At 47.3% G+C, this 12,879-nt stretch overlaps 1 protein-coding gene across 2 annotated transcripts in view; it reads left to right on the plus strand.

Annotated features, from left to right (window-relative positions):
• LOC135365881 (titin-like) overlaps window positions 1–12,879 on the plus strand; it is a 162,534-nt gene that overhangs the window by 20,125 nt on the left and 129,530 nt on the right. The window lies entirely within an intron of this gene.

The following is a 12,879-nucleotide window of genomic DNA, read 5'->3' on the forward strand; positions in this document are numbered from 1 at the left end:
AGGGAATTATTTTCACTAAAATCTTTATCACATCACCAACTACCGTTTGTAAAAAAAGAATTGAGTGTTAACTTTAAGTTTCAGCAACCCTTGATCTCGACTCAAGGTTAACCAGCGTTGGTGAAACCGGGCCTACTTACAGCTGTATTGTTTTAAAAGTATTGCAAAACAACAATGCTGCAATATATATATATTGCACACAATATATATATATTGACACAAGGTGAAATGATGGTTGCCGCCCTTAAACTCGTAATTAACTAAAATATGTTAATTAACCTTATAATTATTACAGTTAGCGGGCAAGTTTATATTGGAAATTTGGAGGCGGTCGCGTTCCAAGACTATTCTACTTCGTAGAATTTCCCTAGCTCACCCGTAGTCCGAGATATTCGCCTTCAAACTTTCCACCTAAACTGTCTAATTACGGATGCAGAACGACAGCGCAAGGCGGCTGACCCCGCCCCTTTGTGACGCAGCTGTTGCGTATGGTGGTCAGGTGGGACATGGGCGTGCAGCTTCAAGTGAACCTGATAACTCTTTCCCTTTCACTATGATAACGAAGTGTGAGAATGACCTTTCGGAACAAATGAGTTATCAGGTTCACTTGAAGCTGCACGTCCATGTCCCACCTGACCACCATACGCAACAGCTGCGTCACAAAGGGGCGGGGTCAGCCGCCTTGCGCTCTCGTTCTGCATCCGTAATTAGACGGTTTCGGTGGAAAATTTCGAGGCGAATATCTTGGACTACAGGTGAGCTAGGAAAATTCTACAAAGTGGAATGGTCTTGGAACACGACTGCCTCCAAATTTCCAATATAAACTTGCCCGCTGAGTGCAATAATTAAAAAGTTAATGAACAGATTTTAGTTAATTACGAGTTTATGGCGGCAACCATCATTTCACCTTGTGTCCGCCTAGCCGCAAAACCCGCCAGCACAAGCGGCTTCCTTCTACCACTCGTGGTTTTTTTTTTAATCGTGAAAGCTTAATTTTGAACACCTTGTATATACAGGGTGTCCCAGAAAACGTGTCATTGAATTATAATAAAAAAACTACGCCACCTAGAATTATGCAGTTAACGGTATTTGTTCTTATTAGGTTTTTGCCACCTCCTAATGTGAATGTCATGTACTCCAAGTATGATTATGTAAATATTTGCGAACTGAACTCGGAAATTTCCCAAGTAAAGGTCACTTTTTTACCCTACCAATATGAAGAGCGTGCCGAATTCACTCAAATTCATGATAATTGACAGTGATATTCACGAGCTATCCCATCGGAAAAAATAGCCGAATAGTATGCTTTTCGGAGCACCGCACCACAGCGCGCGATGACTTTTTGAGCGCAATCGCTCCAGTGCGACGAAAGGAGGTTCCGAAGCCAGCCCACAGAGTGATAGTACAAAAAGTTAACAGTTCCTAAAATTGGGAGAGGGAAAGAATTATCCCAGCGAAAGTCGGACGTGATAAGCTGTGCCCGTGGTATCTCTTTCTGCTATGTCTGGGAGGGCTGGGTTTCCAACCTCCTTTCGTCGGACTGACAAAGATTGCGCTGAAAAATTCATCGTGCGCCATTCTGTGCGACCTCCGTAGAGCACGATGTTCGGCTATTTTTTCCGATGGAATAGCTCCTGAATATCCCTGTCAATTATCATTAATTTGACTAAATTAGACACGCTCTTCACATTGGTGGGGTAAAAAAGTGACCTTTACAGGGCAAATTCCCGACTTAAGCTCGCAAAAATTTTCATAAACTAAACTTACGTTACACAACATTCACATGAGGAGATGCAAAAACCCAGTAAGAACAAACGCCATTGACAGCATGACTCTAGCTGGTGTTGTTTTTTTTATTATAATTCAATTACACATTTTCTGGGATACCCTGTATACAAGGTGTCCGGTGAGAAAGTGTCATTAAATTTCTAAAAATAGGTTTAACTTCAGAAAATTATGGAACTACTTGGAATACGCACACACAGACTTTTGCCACAGATTCAGGCCATTTGCATTCGCGTCACACATTAATTAAGCTAATTTTGCTAATTGAACTCGAAAATTACCCAAGCAAAGGTAACGTTTTTCGTGATGGATTCAGAGGCCAATGGCCACAGCACACTATTCCAAGCGAAATCACAGTTTTTTTTTCAGAAGATTTGTACAAAAATTTGACTCCACTTTGTACCTGAAGAAGCGTGGTCCTCCATGCGAAAGCTTGTATCAATTAAACCTAAACAAAAATTTTCAGTGTCGGTTTCTCCACTTTTGTTTATGTGATCTACAGGACTTGACTCCCCTCTTCGTGTACACTTGGCGAATGCTATCCAAGATGAAGAGTTAAATCGGCACCATACTGAGTTTCAGCGGTCATCGTTCCCGAATGCTTTGCCTATAGAGCACGTTCACACACAGCATTATTGCTCTCACAATGAGGATAGCTTACCACGGAAAAATTAATTAATTAATTAATTAATGTGTGACGCGAATGCAAACGGCCTGAATCTGTGGCAAAAGTCTGTGTGTGTGTATTCCAAGTAGTTTCATAATTTTCTGAAGTTAAACCTATTTTTAGAAATTTAATGACACTTTCTCACCGGACACCCTGTGTACAGGGTGGTCCACCAACCATGATAGAAATTCATAGTAAAAAACGTAGGCCCCGGAGAGACATGCGGTCAAGGGATTTTTTTCTGCCAACAACTTTCGCTACATATTGCTAACATTTTTATTTCATTTCAATTAACGGCAAGTTAATTTCTTGAATTGAACTCCGAAATTTCCCAAGGCAACCAAACGTTTTCTTTGCGGAAATGGGTTCCCCGTGGTCATTTTACTCAGTATAGCACACAATCCCACTCGTAATGCAATGGCAACTGCCGAAATAAATTCGCCCAAAATCCGTGGAAATGAGCCCCTGGCTCCGCCTCTTTTCTGACGGCTCGTAGTTTGAGCGCAAAGCTGCAAAGAAAGGAGGTTACACTGACACGCCACCCGAGGAGGGAAAGGGTTACAAGCTCTACCCACGGAACAAACACGCACGGTGAGTGCGGGAATCAGAGCTATCTTATCAAAAATGAGGTCACCCGACGGCTTGTAACCCCCCCGTGTGGCGTGTCAGTGTAACCTCCTTTCTTCGCAGCTTCGCGCTCGAACTACGAGCCGTCAAAAAAGAGGCGGAGCCAAGGGCTCATTTCCACGGATTTTGGGCGAATTTATTTCGGCAATTGCCGCTGCATTACGAGTGGGATTATGTGCTATGCTGAGTAAAATGACCACAGGGAACTCATTTCCGCAAAGAAAACGTTAGGTTGCCTTGGGAAATTTCGGAGTTCAATTCAAGAAATTAACTTTCCGTCAATTAAAATGAAATAAAAATGTTAGCAATATGTGGCAAAAGTTATTGGCAGAAAAAAATCCCTTGACCGCACGTTGTCCGGGGCCTACGTTTTTTAGTATGAATTTCTATCATGGTTGGTGGACCACCCTGTATTTGTAGGCGCTGAAACGTCGCCATGCCAGTACTGGACAGCTGTTTTGGCCTTATTGGGCCATCGTCAGCAGTATGCAGGCAGGCAACGTTTTAGCGGATGGCGTCAGAAGGTCACGTAGAACGTGATTCCTCCCGTCACACCACTGAAAGCCCAGTGCAAAGCCAGTGAGGTAATGTAAGGGAAAGAATAGCCGGAGCTCTTTGCCTGCACGTATAGCATATGTTTGTAAGTGCCATCGTCAGCAGTACACACTTTGCACTGAGCTTTCAGTGGTGAGTCGCACGCCCTGACGGGAGGAATCAAGTCCTACGTAACCTTCTGACGCCATCCACTCAAACGTTGCCTGCCTGCGTACTGCTGATGATGGCCCAATAAGACCGAAACAGCTGTCCAGTACTGGCGTGGCGACGTTTGAGCACTTATACATATTATATATATATATATATATAATATAATATATAATAAAAAAATAATATTTATAATATAAATATAATATAAATAATATAATATATAATATATAATATATATATATATATATATATATATATAGGGTGAGGTAAAAGGATTATCAAACGGCCACGAAGTTTTACAGAAGTTCAAAAAATGACGCGGAAACAGATTTTAGGGAAGTTACAAACACTAGTTTATTACATAGGGAGACGTTAAAAAGTAAAATGGGCAAGGGGTCGACGTTTCGACAGCGGCACTGTCTTCGCCCGGACAGCGAGCATGAGCATGAGCAAAACTGGCTCATGCGAACGCCTATTCCGGCTCAGTGTGGCGCATGAGCTGGCATGAATGAGCTGAAATGATGCTCAACGAGCGAACTTGAGTAACACTGACGCACCGTGAGCTGTACAGTCTGATGCCCCCTCTCCCCCCCCCCCCCCACACACACCCCCACACCAACGTGCGATTCCAGATAAACCACTGCTTTACCTTTTCGATAGAACAAACTGGCGCACTGGCGCATATCATGCAAGTTATACCAAATTAGCGACAGCGACAGAGTTGTATATTTGAGCTCGTCTGTCGCTACGCGCATTGTCACGTTTTCAAAAATGAACTTCACCGCATAGCACGCTAGTAGCCAACCATCATCTCGAATGATATCGTTATGTGTCCTGATTTGTTTAGAATTTGAGGCGTACCCCTTTTTTTGTGACAATTATGAACAGCTAAGTGTCACAAAAAAGGCGTACGCCTCCTATTCTAAACAAATCAGGGGGTTTAAAGGACGACGGAAACGAAAATAGGCTGCACAGCTATTTGCCTCACATTGCGATGTGTACCAAAACAATCCGGAATTCGACTTAGATTTGCTTATATTAGTTGAAACGCCGCCACAATCGCGATATAAAATTCGGCCGTGGAGCACTCTGAGCCCCTGGTGAGCGTCGCCGCGCCGCCGTAGCAGACCATGGAAGTGACGCACGTTGGCTCTCCTGTTGGAGTTCCTGACTTTCATTTCGCTTCATTTCATTTGGTGTTTCGGCGTACGTCTAATTCCTGCTACGGGGAAAGAACGAAGACGAAGAAGCATGTACGAACCCATCTCTCATAGAATATATTGTCTTCAGACTTCCACGAGATCTCCGAATCAAACATCTTCAGGCGTTATTCAGAATTCGCCGTGTTTGTACCGTGCAGCCGCACATGGAGCGCGAGAGATATTTGACGTCACGCGCTCCTCAGATTTTCCCGCAATGCTTGGCGCGCTCCATGGGCGATCGTGTCGAGTGCGCGGCCCAGCGCTCTCGTAATCGTCAGAAATATGGCCATCCGCACAGCGTACTTGCAAAATACTAGTGGCACCATAATTTTACATAATATTTACACCTTGTTCGGTCCCCTTTTTGCAATGGACAAATTTCGTTTCCGTTGTCCTTTAATCGCTTCATCGTCGTTACGGCCGTTACAAGCTAACGAGTGGCGGGAAATTCAAAAAGGCGGGCGGGAAATTCAAAAAGGTGGGCACGTGACACATTGCGCGTGACGTGTACCACGGCCTTCACGTATCGCGCGAAGAGCGCCGTGCACGTGTTTTATCACGTGCCCACCTTTTTAAATTTCCCGCCCGCCTTTTTGAATTTCCCGCCACTCGTTAGCTTGTAACGGCCGTAACGACGATGAAGCGGTTAAGCCCCCAGGGCACATAACGATACCATTCGAGATGATGGTTGACTAGAAGCGTGCTATGCGGTGAAATTCATCTTTCAGAGTGATATAGCTACGCGTCGTTTATGAGCTGAGTTGATGCATTTGCTTGTGCAGCGCGATGTGCCCCGAAGCTTTTCAGTAGACGTATACCTCTTAGGACGGACCATAATGAGGTCAACGCCACAGCTGCGTCCTTGCAACTTCCTTCTCATCTTCTTGTCTTCGTTTCTTCTCTTTTTGTGTTACGGCGACGCGACATACGGCACAAGATCTCCACGAAATTGAGCCCGTAACAGCTGTCGCTGTAAAAGTTACTGCAGAAATCGTTGTGCAGATTGTAATTGAAATGCGATAGCATTTAAGAGCTCATCGCTGGTATTCTCCGACAGTAGGGGCCTGTGAATGCTGAAGTAGCTGACGTACTTGGCCACCACTCGCTTGTCTATGCTCCTGACGAAGACAAAATCTATAGCACGTCCCGTACGGGTTGCGGTAATTTATCGTCACTGACTAGTCGAAGCTTTCCTTCATAAAGACCGCGAACCTTGTTGTTCTGAGGCTTCTTAATGTCCATATTGAAGTTTCCCATGACAATCATGGGCATGTTGTATGAAGGGAAGTGCCTCAGGACGAGAGCCGCCGATATTTCGAACAGAGACTGTTCGTCTTCTGGGCCCAGAAGAAGAACAGTCTCTGTTCGAAATATCGGTGTCTCTCGTCCTGAGGCACTTCCCTTCATACTTCTCTACCGGTTCGCTGGATTTCTACCCGTCTATATGGGCATGTTGTGTTCCTTCAATTTTTCCATGAAGGTGTTGCTTGCAGAGTAATGGAAGAGTTTGGCTAGAAGGAACTTCTTGATATTGTCTTTAGGAGATCCCTGCGAACTGTATACATCAGGATGACGGTGGCGGGAATCCACTTGTACACGCGTAAGGTGGGGTAACTTCGCCAATGATGCTGGCGGTTACCGTCGTACAGAGAGCACCCGAATGAAGGCTACTGAGGGATGCTCGTGCATTTTCTGCGGCGGGTAGTTCGTGACTACCTTATAGGGTAGAGCGCCTGTAGGTTGGAAGAACGACTGTCACGCGATCTTAGTTGGGTCACGGCCGCCAGCGGCGCTGTAAACGGTGCTTGAGCGCGCCACCTGGCCAAGGCATTCCTGCCTATTTCCATATCAGGAGGGACTGCACAACTCCCCCATCTCCTGCACCGCCACCACATTTCCCCTTTTCTTTCTTTTTTTTCACCCTTCCATCTAATTCGTTGCCTGGCTGCACTGAGCCATCACACAAGAGCAGGCTGACCACACCTCCCTCAAACACCATTCCACCATTTCTACGACGCATACATCACCAACTTCGTCTGCAGCGACTAGGGCATGTTCTAACTCGTCTACTTTAACTCTACTACTCGTCTACTTTAAGCGTAACTGTCGTGATTGCATATGCTAGGATAGTTTCGTCGTTTCCCGAGTAGGAGGCGGCACTAGCATTTCGGTTGTCTTCTCTCTTCCTAAGAGAAACGCATCACGAGCCTTCCAATGTCGCGGTAGGTTGTTCCAGGCATAGAGTTAATATAGGAAGACTCTAGGGAACGTACTTGGCGCGCCGTCAATGCGATTCCCGTATCCCCGAGCGTGACCACCCGGCCGCAGCTATCCGTTGGTCATGGGCAGTGTTAGTGGATGAATTTCTGCCCCTAACTACAGCAGAGCTGCTCCGTTTGTTGCCAACCCTGCGCAGTCACGTTGGATAACAAACCGGAAACGGTGCGATGGAGGCATATGATGGTGGGAACGCCGTCCAATGAAAAGGAAGCGAGGCAAGCCATGTCATTGCGTTGAGCACGTAGGAACTTTTTGGATGCGTGCAGAACTCAGTAGTGATATCGCTATCACAAAATAAACATTGTCATATCAAATGTGAATCATATTTTATATGTGAGATTACCTGCGACACCACCAGCCCTTTGCTTTCCACCGATACGGATGAACATGTTTACCGCCTATGACGTGTTGAAGTGGCGTATGTATGCTTTGCGAGCGAAATCGATAAATCGTTACCCATCGTAACGAATGTAGGCATGTATATCCGAAGACAACAATAATCCAAAGATGAATACACACAGTAAACCGTCATCTTCATGCTGCTCTTAGAACCAACGGGAGCCGAAAATAGCAAAAACGGAGCCATTCGTCATTCCATGCTCTGGTCTGTCGAGTTTTGTGATAATAAAGTGACGAACGAATGACAGCACACAAGCAAGTGATGAAGTGGGAAAATATTCACTGCTTATTTGTTTAACAAATACATATGCGATACGCACATAGTACGCCGAATTTAGATAGCAAGTGATGAATTTAGGAAAACGAGCACGTCAAGTTTAGCGCAGTGAAGCAGCCAACGGAAAGCAACGCCTTCCACGACCAACGGATGGCAGCTCCCGTGTGGTCACGCTTCCCTGAGCGAATTTGAATCCCCTGGTTCCAGGTCTCCGAGACAGCGAGGACGTTGCAGTTGGCCAGTATCAGGTCAGTCGCTATGTCGGTAACATGTGCATTGGGGTTCTGCACGTGAAGGGCCTCCATGTTGTCGTTCTCCTTCGCCCGCTGCACCATCTTTTCGAAATCAGACTAGTAGGTAGTTTTTTTGTTTTTTTTTTGTTGGCTAGCGCGCGGCCTCGTTGATTTGTACATGAAGTTTGTGCTATTTGTCGTTCTCGTGAGACACTCTCACCTCTCGCCCGCTAGAGTAGGGGCAGGGCAGACTAGCGGTCTGTCTGCCTAGGCTGGCGGCACGCTGCTCGGGGGAGAGGGCAGTGGGAAGGAGGAGAAAGGGAGGACCATTAACTTATTTGCTGGTAAGCACAATCTCCTAGTGCTGGGGTTCAGATGTGCTGGTGGACTGCATAGCGCGATGCACTCTGCGTCTTGCATTGCCCGCTTAGACCAGCTCCCGTGGTATAGTGGTCAGGATGATCGCTTTCCACGCCGAGACTGGGAGGTGACACGGGTTCGAATCCTGTCACCGGCTATGCTGTCTGAGGTTTTCCCTTGGTTTTCCGAAGACTTTCCAGACGAATGTCGACACAGTTCCCCCTGAAGTCGGCCCACGACGCATACTAGCCCCCCTGTCCCCACTCTCTCCTCCTGTCCTCTGTCCATCTGACCACGTGTGTACGCCGCACATAGCCACAGTTGCTTCGCGGCGCTAACACGGAGTTAAAAAAACATTGCCCGCTTAGCTTGTCGCATTTTGGACAAACGCTCTTAGCGTTGATCCGAAGTCTCCTTCGCACACAGACACAGTTATTACGCTTGAACTGGAGAAGTCCCTCCACCGACAACTGCTTGCGCCGGCGTGCGTGGCGTCGGTACGTCCACGGTGTGACATCTCAAAGCGCGCCCACTCTCATGGCGATTTTATATCCGCGCTTCGACACGTATGAGAAATCCCACCTCAATACCGCACGCCCACCTGTCTGACCACAGCCGCTGCCCCAGAGAACACGGCATAGCGTACAAGTTAACGAAAAGCAAATATGTTTATTTGCTTACATGCAATTCTGCCGCGTTTGAGTTCTGTATTATCACCCGTCTGCTCTGTGCAACGCTGCTGTTGTGAATGGGCCACTCCTTCAGCTTGGTCTCGTCTCGTTCTCTCTCGTCTTTTTCTCTCTCCTTCCTGCTGCTGGCACTGCTGCATTTAACAACTTCGCTCCCTCGTCACTGCGAGGGAGTTTTCCCACGTTTGTTGTCGCTTGGGAACATTTCGGCATTATCACAACGCAAGTGACCTCCAAGCAGCAGCCAATGAGTGCAGACAGGTCTTACGCGGCAACATACCCTACCTCAACGAGATAGAGAGGGAATAGAGTGCGCAACTGCCTTGGCGAAGTTCCAAGCTATGATGCCACTAGGCGACCCTCTCCCTTCTCTCTCGCACTCCTTCTGTCAAGGCAAAAACGAACACTTACTACGTGTGCTTCAATTTGTAATTCAGTTGTACTTCAAGTAAATTTTTACATTATCCTGTACATGTCTGGAGGTAACCACCGACAGGTGAACTAGGCCCGGTTACCCGCTAGGCGCGAATATATTCCAAACATTTAAATATCGACAGAAAAAGTAGGGCCGGTTGGTAGAACTCCATTTCTTAGCGACAATAAATAGGGACACTCGGTTTAGAACAGACCTCGTCTTTCCTATTCTGTTCTAACCGAGTGTCCCTATTTATTGTCGCTAAGAAATGGATTTAAATACCGGTCTGGTTTCCTATGAAGCCAGCCCAGGTATCCCCTTCCCTCGAGCAACCACCACGTCTCCGACAGCAAATCAGTGGCAGAACGGGTTGTCCCAGTAAGCCGTGCTTCACAGTCGACGTGACTTCGTTCTTGGGCGGGATGAATTAGTCCACACACGACTTGGCGTACGTTGCATGACATTCCGTCCATTCTACCTGACTCCCCCCTCATACCGTGACGGACACCTGCAATATGACAGCAGCCACAATTGGGCACACGCCAGGGCGCTCACACAGGAGACTGCTTTCATCTTGCATAGCTGAGAGCAAAGCTGTGCCGTGACACGTATGAAATCATACATCATCGTCGTCAGCAGGGCAGAACACACAGTAGATATCAAGGAGCACGCCGACGAGGTTACGCATTGCACAAACGGAAGAGGAGGAGGAAATATCTGTTTATTTACAAACATTGGAGCTGGGTGACACCCATCAGGGATCTGCTGCTCCATTTCTTGAAAGCGTTTCAATTACGCATGACCACCTCCCGTGGCATAGTGGTTAGGATGATCGCTTTCCGCGCCGAGACTGGGAGGTGACACCGGATCGAATCCTGTCACGGGCTGTGCTGTCTGAGGTTTTCCCTGGGTTTTCTGAAGACTTTCCAGACGAATGACGGCACAGTTCCCCCGGAAGTCGGCCCAGGACGCACACTAATCCCCCTGTCCCCCCTCCTTCCTGCTTCCCTCTCTCCATCTGTCCACGTCTGTACGCCGCTCATAGCCACCGTTGCTTCGCGGTGCTAACACTGAATTAAAAAAAACGATCACGGATGAATAAAATAATGCGCATACGAAACACAAGACACATGCGACAACACATGCACACAAATGCATGCGTACATCTCGGTGCTGATGTGGTTCAATTTATATTCGGTTTAGTAACGGGTGATGATAACGGAGTCTTTAAAATAGTTGCACAATGCTGCTAATGCGGTCGTCTGATGTGTCTCATTTTTCCAGGATCCCATGATCATCACGAAAGAGAGAGGTTGATCGTGCTCTCAAGCTTCGGTCGTTCTGTGCGCTACTTTGGGTACTGCATGATTACGTGTAGCGTGTCTTCGGTGGCGCCACATGTCGGACAATCTGTGGAGGTCGATGGTCGATGTAGCGATTCACGACACTATTGGTTAGCAGCACACCCAGGCGAGTTCGGTAGAGAGCTATAAGTAGGCTTCGTGGCACAGTTCCCTTAGAAGTCGGCCCAAGACGTACATTCCCCCAGGGCGTCAGTCGTGACGTTGCCCACTTCTGTGAGGCCGACAACTGCGAGACCTTTCATCAGCACCACCACCGCTTCGTGGTACGCTCCGCGGGTGTGTGAAAGCTAAGTCTGGGTCTATGAGGGTTAAGTAGTCTGTTGGACGAAGGTAAGACTTCCACAGTTTGACGGATTTCTCCTTAGCAGTTTGAGTGAGGAGACATTTCGCATCCTCTGGTGTGACCGGTACGGACGACACTGTCACTTCGCTGTTTGCCATTCTTGCGGTGGCCTGGTACGTCACAATGGGAAGGAACACACTCGAGCATAACCGTTCTTCCACTATGAACACTTTTTTTTATGGGCATAGTATATTTTGTAGACTATAGCGTTGTTCATGTCCCGGAATTGTAGCGATTGAATGGCTGGTTTCGAATCTGTGCAGGTTATCCAGGTGGGCTTGTGTGTTGTGCTGATATACTTGAATGCCTTGTAGATAGCGTGGAGCTCTCCGTTTGTTGAGGAGGCCATATGCGAGAGCCTGTAGCCTTCAGTGAATGACGCACAGTGTGCCGCACTAGAGGATCCTGTGTCTGTGTGTGTGGACCCGTCCGTAAACATTTTCTCAGCCTCTGAGTAAAAGTCAGGAAGGTAGGCGATTGTTGACATCTTCAGAGCGAGTGCCGCCGTGCTCATTTTCTTTTTGATACTGGCAATACTTATCTAATGCTGTTGGGGCAGGGCGAAGTGTCCAAGGAGGAAAGGGTCGGTGGAAGTCCTTCATTCGACTCCTGAGAAGCTTCTCAGTCAAGTCGTGAAAGCAGGCGTGTAATGTCGAACGTTTCGCTGTTGAAGCTTGGATACTGGAGGATGATAACTAAGTCTGGTGATGAGCCGAAGGATGTGCCTCTGAGACCCCTGGTCGCGGAGAACTTTTATTGGAGGTTCCCTGGCTTCTGCGAGGACCAAATTTGTTCGGGCCAGTCTTGGTAGTCCAAGGATGGTGCGCTTACTTTGAGCGATGCTAGACTGAGGCTCCTGGTCTTGAAAGGGCGGGAGACCATATATGACAGGTAGGCTGTATGACAGAGTTTGTCTGATTAGGGAACGGTGAAGGATGCGAAGAGCTGTAGTGTTTCCTGATCGGTATCCTCCCAGTGCTCGTATGACATGACAGCTGGCGTTAACTCGAACTTTGGCAGTCTTTGGTACCCTAAAAAATAGACTTAGTAAACTTAAGAAATACGTAGTCAAACAAGTAAAACTTCGGCTTTAGCCCTGCCTCCTTGATTGTCGCAAAGAAGAGCGCACGGAAGGTGCGTGGAGAGGAGGAAGTGTTCCCGCCTCTTGTTTTACCTCTTTCCCCCACTTTGACATTGATGCTTTTGACTACCGTCTTATCGCAAAGAAAGCAAAACAAATGAAGGCGGGGACACTTCCTCCCCTACACTCTTAAAAATGAACTTCACCACATAGCACGCTCCTAGCCAACCATCATCCCGAATGACAACGTTCTCGCCCTAGATTTGTTGAAAACGGGAGGAGGAGCCTATTCTGTGCCGTGCATAATGGGCACAAAATAGGCTCCTCCTCCCGTTTTCAACAAATCAGGGGCGAGAACGTTGTCATTCGGGATGATGGTTGGCTAGGAGCGTGCTATGTGGGGAAGTTCATTTTTAAGAGTGTAGACGCACATTTCCCGCGCGCTTCTTTCC

The sequence above is a fragment of the Ornithodoros turicata genome, chromosome 8 (assembly GCF_037126465.1).
Source record: "Ornithodoros turicata isolate Travis chromosome 8, ASM3712646v1, whole genome shotgun sequence".
In the NCBI taxonomy this organism is placed as follows: domain Eukaryota; kingdom Metazoa; phylum Arthropoda; class Arachnida; order Ixodida; family Argasidae; genus Ornithodoros; species Ornithodoros turicata.